The 12330-nt window shown below is 54.0% G+C and overlaps 1 protein-coding gene across 1 annotated transcript in view; it reads left to right on the forward strand.

Annotated features, from left to right (window-relative positions):
• Positions 1–11041, forward strand: part of LOC140425415 (N-acetyllactosaminide beta-1,6-N-acetylglucosaminyl-transferase-like) — a 70193-nt gene extending 59152 nt beyond the window's left edge. Inside the window, exon 4 of the mRNA XM_072509669.1 lies at positions 10920–11041. The gene's annotated coding sequence lies outside the window, so the exon portion shown is untranslated. The remainder of the gene's footprint in view (positions 1–10919) is intronic.
• Positions 11042–12330: the final 1289 nt, after the last annotated feature.

Consider the following 12330-nt stretch of genomic DNA (forward strand, 5'->3'; position numbering starts at 1 on the left):
ATTGAGATAAAAGCAAATGACTGCAGATGCTGGAATCTGGAACCAAAAGAGAAAATGCTGCAAAATCTCAGCAGTCTGGCAGCATATGTAAGGAGAGAAAAGAGCTAACGTTTCGAGTCCAGGTGACCCTTTGTCAAAGCTAAAAAGCATAGAAAGTGGGAGTATTTATACGGTAGGATGAGGGAATGAAAGATGAGTCATAGCCACAGAAACCAAGGGAAAAGAGAGGGATAATATAGGGGGGAAAAGAGTGGGGGGGGGAATATATATAAAGAAAGAAATAAAAGGTAAAAGACAGTGAAATGAAATGGAGTGAAAACAAAGGAGTCGAGGTGGAGGAGAGCTAATCATCTGAAGTTGTTGAATTCGATGTTGAGACTGGAAGGCTGTAGCGTGCCTAACCGGAAGATGAGATGTTGTTCCTCCAGTTTGCATGAGCTTCACCGGAACATTGCAGCAGGCCAAAATCGAGAACCGTGCCAGCACTGATCGGTTGGCGATCTAACCGGCCCGCTCCCGTTGGCGAAATTAGGACCCCGCTGTGGTGTGGCGAGAAACCAATAATCACAAGGCCAAACTCCACACAATTAACAGGAACAACCCCCAATCTAACAGTCTCCCGTGATCTTCTGGCCTCCCCAGCAAGTGGTCACACGGGCACCGATCACTACACCCTTTTTAAAACCGTGAAGCTGGTGGAATGGCTGCTGCGGAGGCCCGAGGTGGTGAGGAGCTATCTTCACTCCCAGGGAATGAGCCCGGGGGGGTACTGTTGCTGCCCCGGTACTCCTGCGGGGTGTGGGGAGGAGATGGTGTCTCAGTGCCCGTGGGTCCTCCATGCCACTCCCTGGGTCGAGTGTAGCAGTTGTGGGGCAAGCCAGAGCCCTGCCTGTCCCACCAAGTATCCGTAACACTTGCTGATTGTGGCGGCTGGAGGCCATAGCTCATAGGGAATTCGCAATGGTAGTTAAGCGAGCACTTCATATCTCCCCTGGGTAGGCACGCCATGTAGCCTGTGGTGGTTATTGCCTACCATCCCAATCAGACTGTGATGCCACGACACTGTGCCTGAGCACTGCAGGAAGCAACACCACGGACGCAGCAACCAACATCTGAACACCCAGGGGCTTGGTCCCAGCACCGGTGACATCTCTGCGACCAGAGAGTGGGTGTCTGCACCGCAGAGGGGACCAGCGAGCGTGCGGGTGTCTGGGTACAGGGTGTGGTGTCCGCAGGGGCCCCCACAGCGGCTGGAGGTGCATGGGCTGGGCATGTCAGGGAGAGGGGAAGCAATGGGGAATGGTGGGGATGGGGGGTGGGGAAGCAATGGGAATGGAGGGTCCTGGGGTGGATGACACTGCTGGTCACCAGTCTCGCCCTCTCCCAATTCGTTACAGATATTACACGGGATGGATGATATCTTTGACCCTGTGGAGGCTGCCCTGGCCCTGCGGAGGTTGCCCTCTCAGTACTGCTGCAGGTTGGGCAGCCAAACGCCAGCAATATCAACAGTTGCACGAGGTGGCAGCCTATGTGCAGGGCCCTATCTCACGCCCTGATGACCCGGCCTCCCATCAGGTCGGGGAGGGACCCAGAAGAGGAGGCTGACAACGGCCCAACGTGTACTTTTAAACAAATGACAGACAACATGTGCCGCAGGAGGCTCCACCTCAACAAGGGGACAGTGCGACACCTGTGCCATGTCCTCGCTGACTTGGCACCAGGTGGAGAAAGATACCCTCTCCTGGTGGATGTCAAGGTAACCGCAGCCCTGAAGTTGAAAATGAAATGAAATGAAAATCGCTTATTGTCACAAGTAGGCTTCAAATGAAGTTACTGTGAAAAGCCCCTAGTCGCCACATTCCAGCGCCTGTTCAGGGAGGCTGGTACGGGAATTGAACCGTGCTGCTGGCCTGCCTGGGTCTGCTTTCAAAGCCAGCGATTTAGCCCTGTGCTAAACAGCCCTTGAGAGGTTCTACACCTCAGGATCACTCCAGGACTCAAGCAGGGACTTGTGTGGCATCTCACAAGCTACAGCCCACAAATGCAGCACGGTAGCACACATGGCTAGCACTGTGGCTTCACAGCGCCAGGGTCCCAGGTTCGATTCTCCGCTGGGTCACTGTCTGTGCGGAGTCTGCATGTTCTCCCCGTGTCTACGTGGGTTTCTTCCGGTGCTCTGGATTCCTCCCACAGTCCAAAGACGTGCAGCTTAGGTGGATTGGCTATGCTAAATTGCCCTTAGTGTCCAAAAAAAGGTTAGGAGGGGTTGTGGGGATAGGGTGGAAGTGAGGGCTTAAGTGGGTCGGTGCAGACTCAATGGGCCGAATGGCCTCCTTCTGCACTTTATGTTCTATGTATCTATGCGCATCCGTGAGTTCATGGCTGCCCTGTTTGTCAAAGTAGCAAACTATATAAACTTTGACATGGACCAGGCCCAAAAAGATACCCGGGCAGCAGGATGTTCTGCAATTGCTGGGATGCCCCAGGTCCAGGGGGTAATAAATGGCACGCATGTAGCCTTGTGTGCACCGGCTCCTCAGAGTGCCCTACATCAAAAGAAAGAAGTTCTACATCCTGCACATCCAGTTCGTGTGTGACCACCAGCTGAAGATCATTCAAATGTCTGCGCGCTTCCCAGGGAGTTACATTCTGGGGCAGTCGTACATTCCCGGTCTCTTTGAGGACCCACTGAGGACCTGGCTAATGATGCCAGTGACCGATACAGAGACCCGATATGACGAGGCCCATGTGGTGCATTGGACTCCTCAAAATGCAGAACCGATGCCTCGACTTCTCTGGTGGTACACTGCAGTACACCTCCCAGAGGGTCGCTCGCTTTGTGGTGGTCTGCTGTGCCTTCCACAACCTGGCACAGCAGCAGGGTGAGGTACTGGAGGATGGAGCACCCACCGAACCAACCAGAGGCTAGAGGACAGGCGGCAGCAGTGAGGAACTGGCAAGCCCAGAACACACACACACTCTCCTTGCACACACCCACACCCCTTACACACACACCCACACACACTCCCTTTACACACACACCCACACCCCTTACACACACACACACCCACACCCTTACACACACACCCACACCCCTTACACACACCCACACACACTCCCCTTACACACCCCCGCACACACACACCTTACACACACACACTCACTCCCCCACACACACACTCTCCTCACACACCCACCACACACACACACCCCTTACACACACACACCCACACACACACTCCCCTTACCCACACACTCCCCTTGCACACCCACACACACTCCCCTTACACACCCACACACTCCCCTTACACACCCACACACTCCCCTTACACACCCACACACTCCCCTTACACACCCACACACACACTCCCCTTGCACACCCACACACACACCCCTTGCACACCCACACACACACACCCATTGCACACCCACACCCACTCCCCTTACACACACACACACCCCTTACACACCCACACTCCCTTTACACACCCACACACACACTCCCCTTACACACACATCACACACACACTCCCCTTACACACCCACACACACACCCCTTACACACACACTCCCCTTACACACACACCACACACACATTCCCCTTACACACACACCACACACACGCTCCCCTTACACACACACACCACACACACGCTCCCCTTACACACACACCACACGCACGCTCCCCTTACACACACGCTCCCCTTACACACGCGCGCTCCCCTCACGCACGCGCGCTCCCCTCACGCACGCGCGCTCCCCTCACGCACGCGCGCTCCCCTCACGCACGCGCGCTCCCCTCACGCACGCGCGCTCCCCTCACGCACGCGCGCTCCCCTCACGCACGCGCGCTCCCCTCACGCACGCGCGCTCCCCTCACGCACGCGCGCTCCCCTCACGCACGCGCGCTCCCCTCACGCACGCGCGCTCCCCTCACGCACGCGCGCTCCCCTCACGCACGCGCGCTCCCCTCACGCACGCGCGCTCCCCTCACGCACGCGCGCTCCCCTCACGCACGCGCGCTCCCCTCACGCACGCGCGCTCCCCTCACGCACGCGCGCTCCCCTCACGCACGCGCGCTCCCCTCACGCACGCGCGCTCCCCTCACGCACGCGCGCTCCCCTCACGCACGCGCGCTCCCCTCACGCACGCGCGCTCCCCTCACGCACGCGCGCTCCCCTCACGCACGCGCGCTCCCCTCACGCACGCGCGCTCCCCTCACGCACGCGCGCTCCCCTCACGCACGCGCGCTCCCCTCACGCACGCGCGCTCCCCTCACGCACGCGCGCTCCCCTCACGCACGCGCGCTCCCCTCACGCACGCGCGCTCCCCTCACGCACGCGCGCTCCCCTCACGCACGCGCGCTCCCCTCACGCACGCGCGCTCCCCTCACGCACGCGCGCTCCCCTCACGCACGCGCGCTCCCCTCACGCACGCGCGCTCCCCTCACGCACGCGCGCTCCCCTCACGCACGCGCGCTCCCCTCACGCACGCGCGCTCCCCTCACGCACGCGCGCTCCCCTCACGCACGCGCGCTCCCCTCACGCACGCGCGCTCCCCTCACGCACGCGCGCTCCCCTCACGCACGCGCGCTCCCCTCACGCACGCGCGCTCCCCTCACGCACGCGCGCTCCCCTCACGCACGCGCGCTCCCCTCACGCACGCGCGCTCCCCTCACGCACGCGCGCTCCCCTCACGCACGCGCGCTCCCCTCACGCACGCGCGCTCCCCTCACGCACGCGCGCTCCCCTCACGCACGCGCGCTCCCCTCACGCACGCGCGCTCCCCTCACGCACGCGCGCTCCCCTCACGCACGCGCGCTCCCCTCACGCACGCGCGCTCCCCTCACGCACGCGCGCTCCCCTCACGCACGCGCGCTCCCCTCACGCACGCGCGCTCCCCTCACGCACGCGCGCTCCCCTCACGCACGCGCGCTCCCCTCACGCACGCGCGCTCCCCTCACGCACGCGCGCTCCCCTCACGCACGCGCGCTCCCCTCACGCACGCGCGCTCCCCTCACGCACGCGCGCTCCCCTCACGCACGCGCGCTCCCCTCACGCACGCGCGCTCCCCTCACGCACGCGCGCTCCCCTCACGCACGCGCGCTCCCCTCACGCACGCGCGCTCCCCTCACGCACGCGCGCTCCCCTCACGCACGCGCGCTCCCCTCACGCACGCGCGCTCCCCTCACGCACGCGCGCTCCCCTCACGCACGCGCGCTCCCCTCACGCACGCGCGCTCCCCTCACGCACGCGCGCTCCCCTCACGCACGCGCGCTCCCCTCACGCACGCGCGCTCCCCTCACCACTCTCAGTGATCCTTGACCAGCTCGACGGAGCGCCGGCTGGCCCTCTGTCATCTGGCTCTGCCAGCCCTGGCGGCTCCCCAATGTCTGCAGCATGGTGTCAACGCCCTTGGCGATGCTTCCCAGAGACTGGGACATTCTCTGAAGTGTCCCGGCAATGCTCACCTGAGTCTGGTGCACGCTCCGCCGTGCCTCATCAAGGTCTACGTGGGACTGGGACACGTCCCCCAGTGACTGGGACCTCTGTCAAAGCGCTCAGCCATGGCCTGCACCAACTGTGGCATGTCTTGGACACCACCACTCATGCTGCTGACGTCATGCACCAGGCTCTCACTGTGGTCGCCACGCTAGCAGTGTTAGCCGTGGTGCTACACATTGCCGGCACTATTTTCTGCGCCCATAACCTCTGGGACTCCTCTAATCGGCCATGGACCTGCTGGAGCAATGCTGACACCCCCTTCTGAGTATCACGGCTGCACCCTCTCACACCCTATCAACTGCATCAGCTCCGGGTAAACCATGCCCAGAGGCTCAGCATCTGACTGGGAAGCAACTGGGTCCTGGGATCCAGCAGACTGACTGTCTCGCCTGGGCATTCCTGCCACCTCCTGATGTGCATCAGCAACTGTGTGGTGCTCACCAGAATGTGCCTCAGAAGCCTGACCACTACTGTTGCCCACTGAGGTATGTTTCTCTGCACCGGTGGAGGGTGTGGATGACAGCTGTGCCATGAATATGGTGGTCTCCTCTCCCCTCCGAGGCGTTGTCATGAAGGGGAGGGGTCACCCTGGATGGGCAGGCACCGTCGGTTGGAGATCCTGTGGAAGAATGGACATGTGGTCAGTGGAAGGGATGGGTCAGTCTCTATGGCATTAATAACTCCTGTATGACAGATCATCTGGGTGGGGGCCGATGGATCTTCACCACTGCGCTGTACGCAAACCTCAACATCAGTGACTAATCTATCCTCAGCCACCCCCACAACCTCTATGAGGCGGGTGTTCTGATGTCTGGCACCCCTCTGGCCCTCTCCCACCTGTTGTAGGCCAACCTCTCCTGTGGGGACACAGAAGGTGCACCATGAGCCGCTCGCTCCTGTTGCTATCTTTTAGTGGCTATAAATATGGTGGTTAATAAGGTCGCCTTTCTTAACCTTAATTATGAATATGCTTTTCAGAGTCGCCAGGTTTCTTGATACCGCCACAAGGTTCAACCGAATACCGATCAAAGAGCCAATACACCAGTTAGTTAGTTCAAAGTCAATGATACTTTATTTCCACACAGTATGATTAACTCATGCACAATAACACTACAGGCTGAATTATGTCTATCACTAACACCTATACTTAACTTCTGGTGCCCACTTGGGTCAGAGGAACAATGGCCGTTGTTCGGATCTGAGGCTGTTGGGTTCGAAGAAGTAGCAGGACTATAGCTATGGTCGTCCGTCTGGTAGCGAGCGTTGAACTTGAACTTACTTGCTTCTGGTGGTGCAGATGGGAAGGGTCTCTCCAGTTGAGAGCAGATTCCAAGAGAGTGAACACATGGTGGGGGTTCCTTCTTATACTCGGGGGGGGGGGGGGGGGGAGGCTTTGCATGCTTTTAAGTGGGCCTTAAACTTGGTCCCAATTAATTGGGCAGCTTCTCGATCACTGTCATCAATCTGAGCCAATAAAGGGGCGGGTGCCTTGATGGTTGGGCGTGTCCTAAGTGGCCGTTGGCCTTGCTTTGTTTGTTTCTTCTTGCTGAGGTAGTGGCGCCAGAATGTCTGGGACGGTACCGGCTACCTGAGCACTAGTCTTTGTTCATTGGAGATGGGCCATCAATGTGCAAATAGGCCAAGAATTTCGGTTCTGTCTTCTAAATACCCATTCAGGCTCTGGCCTGCTTGTTACTTTGTATTGTCCATTTTTCCTTGTATGCTCTGCGAGTGTCCATTTTATATACTGAAAGTGGCCATCCCAGGTGGCTACACTTCATCGCAGGGTTTGGGGAGGTGGGGGCGGGTGGGGGATCGGGGGATCGAGGGAGGCAATGTGGACATGAGTGGGCCAGGGCACGTTGAGGTACTGGGTGGTGCCAGGTGCATGCTTGTGCAGGGGTACAAGTTTGGCGGGTGGGGGCGGTGCCAGTCAGCCAGTGCCAACCCACCCATGCAGCCCGGTGGAGGTCGTTGATCTTACAGCACTGGGTGTCGGTCCTCCTGGTGGTCACTGCCACTTCTCCCAGGCCGCAGTAGCTGCCCTGTGGCTGACCCTCTGAGCCCCTGGGGGAACAGGGCATTCCATATGGTCTCGACCACGCCCAACAATCTGGCCAGGTCGGCATCCCCAAATCATGGGGCTGATCTCCTCATTGGCATGCCTGCAAGCTGTGTGGGGTTTTCTCTGCAGGATCGGTTTTAAGTGCTGCTCCCCTTGTTCGTGTGGAGGTGGTGAACACGGTCCCAGCGAATGTGCCGGTGGGATCATCATTTGTGGTGTGAAGCCCGTGGGGCCTCATTAAGTGGATCAATTAACTTTTGATACCGGTGATGGCCTCGCCGTTCCGAGCATCGGGAAGCTCGCGGCAGTTCCCACTCGTTACCACATTTGGAAACATTTCCATTAAATTGCGCCCAACAAATTCATAGAATGTTATCAGGATAATTTCTTCGATCAGCACGTTCTGGAACCAACCAGGGAGTTGGCAATACCACACCTGGTATTGTGCAATGAGATAGGATGAATTAATGAACTCTCAGTGAAGGCAGTACTAGGTACCAGTGATCACAATATGATTGAATTGTGCGTTCAGTTTGAGGGAAAGAAGAGCAAACCTCAGACTAGTATTTTTAACTTGAATGTGGGCAATGATGAGGACATGAAAGCTGCTGAACTGGCAATTTAGCTGAAGGTCTTGTCAATAGAGATGCAGTGGCAGACATTTAAGAGGATATTTCAGAACATACAGAATAGATAGATTCCAATCAGAAAGAAAGATTTCATGGGGGGGACCCACAATCTGTAGTTAGCAACAAAAAAAAATTAAATTTAGCATCCCATTTAAAGAAAAAGTGTATCTGTGCAAAGATTGGTGGCAGATCAAAGAATTGGACAGAATATAATGAACAGCAAAGGATGGCTAAAGATTAAAATTAGGGAAAAATTATAGTGAGAGAGTAAACTAGCTAGAAAAATAAAGACAGATAATAATGGTTTCTATAGGTATTTTTAAAGTGTTAACAAAGAACATTGGTCCTATAGAAAGTGAGAGTGGAAAATGGAGATGGCAGATGAATTGAACAGGTATTGTTCACTACAGGGACATGAGTAACATCACAGAAATAACTGTAAATCAGTAATTAGGAGCGAGGGAGGAACTCAGGAAAATCACAAGTGAAGTGATGGAGTAAATTGTTGGAATTGTGGGATGACAAGTCCCTGGATCTTGATGGATTTTATCATAGGGTCTTAAAAGAAGTAGCCAGTGAGATATTTGATGGATTGGTTTTAATTTTCCAAAATTCACCCGATTTTGTTCCATTAGATTGGAGAGTAGCTGATGTAACACCGTTATTCAAAAAGGGAGGCCGAAAGCAGGAAACAATAGGCCTGTGATAGCATCTGACATACGGAAAATGTTGGAAGCTATTATTAAAAACATTATAGCAGGGCACTTAACTAAATTCAAAGTAATCAGGCAGAGTCAACATGGTTTTGTGAAAGGAAAATCATGTTTAACCAATTTATTTGAAGTAACGAATGCTGTGGCTAAGGGTGAATCGGTTGAACTTTCAGAAAGCATTTGGTAAGATGCCACATCGAATGTTATTGCGGAAAATAAAAATCATGGATTTAGGGGGGTGGGGGACATATTGGCATGGGGGGCAGTTTGGCCAGCTAATAGGAAACAGTCGGCAAAAAGGGTTTATTTTTCTGTTTGGCAATATCTGATGAGTAGTGTGCCACAGGAATCAGTGCTGGGTCCTCAACTCTTTACAATTTATATGAATGATTTGGATGAAGGCAAAGATGGCACAGTTATTAAATTTGCTAACAACACAGAGAAAGGTAGGAAAATACGTTGTGAAGAGGAAGAAGGCTACAAAAAGACGTAGACCGCCTCCAGGTGCAGGGTCCAGCCCCCCCCGCCACGCCTCTGTCTCCAGCCTCCAAATTCTCCAGTCTCCCTCCAAGGTCACTCCAGTCTTCCCTGGCCCTCCCGTCCAGCCTTTCTGCCTTTCCAGCTTTCCCCTCTCTAGATTCTCCCCTCCCTCCAGTTGCTCCTCACCTCCCCCTCCAAACTTCCCCCATCTCTTCCAAATGCTCTCCCAGGCTCTTCAGTCTCCAGACCTTGGGGTCTCGTTGGCCTTTTTGCTAGCTGGCTGTGCCAGCACATGGTTGCACTCTGGGTGGGGTGGGTTAGGCCGATCGGGGCCGTGGGGTGGGGAGAGGCAGTCAATTGCGCTTGGCGTTGCAGGGCAGTTAGGGGGGGGGGGGGGGGCAGCGGCTGACAGCATTCGGCGCCGTGATGGTGCAGTCGCACTCGGGGCTGCATTAGGGAAGGTGGAGACTGATCACACTCGGGGCCACAGTGAGGAGCAGCCAATTGCACTCGGGGCTGCAGTGGGGAGGACCGGCCAATTGTGCTCGGGACCGTGACAGAGCTGGGCGATGGCACTTCTGTCTCAACACCCCGCCTGTCTCCCCGCTTTCCTCATGAATGTCCATGGTTCGTGCAGCATCTACACCAGCTTGAAATCTGCAAAGAACCATCCCTGCAAATGGAGATCAGCAGCTGGTGGAAGGAGGGAGAAGAAGGGGAGGATGGGGAAATGGAGGGGAGGGGAGATGAAGGGGGTGGGGAGGAAGGGAGGGGTGGGGAGGCTGGAAGAGGGCGATGGAAGTGGAAGAGAGGGGACAGCGTGTAAGGAAGGGAGGGATGGAGGCAAGGGGAGAGGAAGAGAGGGGACAGGGTGAGGGGAGGGGGAAGAGGGGTTGAAGAGGAGGAGGCCAGCCGAGTGGGGGAAGAAGGGGAAGGGGGTAAGAATGGGGGAAGAGGATGGTGAGGGGGGTGGGGTACAGGGTGGGGGGTCTATCAAGGGGAGGCAAAGGGATGGGGGAGGTACAGTGAGGGGGCAGTGGGAAAGAGAGGAGGGGTTAGGGTGAGGAGGAAGAATATAGGGAGAGGGGTTTGTGTATAAGTGTATAATGGAAGAGAGAGAGAGTTTGCTGAGGGGCAGGAGGAGTTTGGCCCTACACACCACATAATTGTTAGCTTGGAATTTGGAAACTTTTGGCTGTGTCCATGAACACGTTTGGTCGTGATTGCTGCAAGACTGCAATTGATAATGTCAGGTGATAATGACCATTTAACATCACGGGTGTGGTTGTGAGTGAAAATGAAATATATTGATAACCAGAAGATTTCATTTGAGTGCAAGTGATATCAGACGATTGCACAATGTTTGTAATTGAATGCAGATTATGCCAATTGAAAGCAAATTATATTTAAAATGCCGGGTAGGGCCTACCAAGATATTTATTGCACAATTGCGTGATAAAGGTTTTTCCAATGTAGTTGCAAGAGTGACTATCAATTACACATTGGACTTTTTTATGTCTTGCAGGTCACTATGTCAGAAATGTTTGTATTTATGGACTTGAGGATTTGAAGTGGTTGAGTGAAAAAGACTGCTTATTTGCAAATAAATTTGAACTCCATGCCTATCCACCAACTCTAGAATGCCTTGAATACCGGATCCTCAAGAGAGCTCGGAATCAGAGTATCATTGCTTCGCAAACGGGTTTGTGAATTCCTTCGAATGGATTGTAAGCATCGCAGGATACAAAAACACAGAAAGAGCAATCTGGGAAATACTTGATTTTTCACTCTTTTCTAACGGCTTGAATGTGCTTTTGTTTAAATGCATTACGTTCCATTCATTTTTTTTCTTTCGGCACCATGGAAATGTTAAGCATACCCCTAAAAGGTCTGTGTAGGGACAAATTCCGCAGTATGAGAGCATTCCCTACAATTCATATTTGTTTTGGGTGACAGTAACCAATTCCTTCACCCTCCCCATACTTATTTAAGTGGGGAAGAGAGGTAACTAGTCAATTTGGGTTACATGGAACTTGAACATTTAAACTTCATGTACTGTAAGAGTTGCCAGTTAGTTGCACACGAGCTGCATTTGCACTTTCCATGCTCAACGATTTGTGTAAACTGCATGCAAACGTTTGAGATCTTTCAAATGAAAGCCACCTCCTATATTATTTTGGATAGGAAGATCTTTTCACGAGGCTCTGATGCTAGCATGAAAAGCATTGAAGGATGGGACTGCTGCCTGGAAATGGGGCCTGTGACTTTCCCCAGCCTTGCTGTCCTCTAGTGAAGCTCATTCCAGGACATCCCATCATTACTCCCTTAACTGCCTATGTTTTTTTAAAAATTGATTTGTGAATTGAAGAACTGTAACAGAATGAAGGTGTCTGGAACTAAAACGGCTGACCCGCTTCTTGCATTTTTGAGCATTTAAAATTCGCTGACCCGTTCAGGTGAATTACGTTTTTTAATATGAAAAGGGCCAGGGGACTCTTGGAAATATCCTCATGTTTTATTTTCCTCGAAGAGTTCTAAAAGTCAACAGTGATCAAAGAAGCTGGATATGCATATGTAAAATTTCCGGGCAGTCAGTAGCTGAAGGATAGTATTTTAAATGAAACACACAGAGTGCGAATGAAGTATTCTACCTGAAGCATTGGCCAGCTCTAGTCAGAATGGTGACCCGTGGTGTAATTCGAAGGATATTCTATTATCATGGAATTAAATCCATCTTTGTTTTTTGGTTCCGTCAAATATTGCACTGGTGTAATTTTCAAGTTTGCAGCTACCAACAATGGTTACAAAGCAAGAAGGCCTTATTGCATAGCAAACTGCTAAGTGCAAGATAAATGCACTTTCTTAATGAGGTAGAATAATTTAGACACTACAGAAATAAACAACAGTAGGGACAGGGGCCAATGTAGTGCGTTATT

Source organism: Scyliorhinus torazame, chromosome 6 (genome assembly GCF_047496885.1).
Source record: "Scyliorhinus torazame isolate Kashiwa2021f chromosome 6, sScyTor2.1, whole genome shotgun sequence".
NCBI classification, from domain to species: domain Eukaryota; kingdom Metazoa; phylum Chordata; class Chondrichthyes; order Carcharhiniformes; family Scyliorhinidae; genus Scyliorhinus; species Scyliorhinus torazame.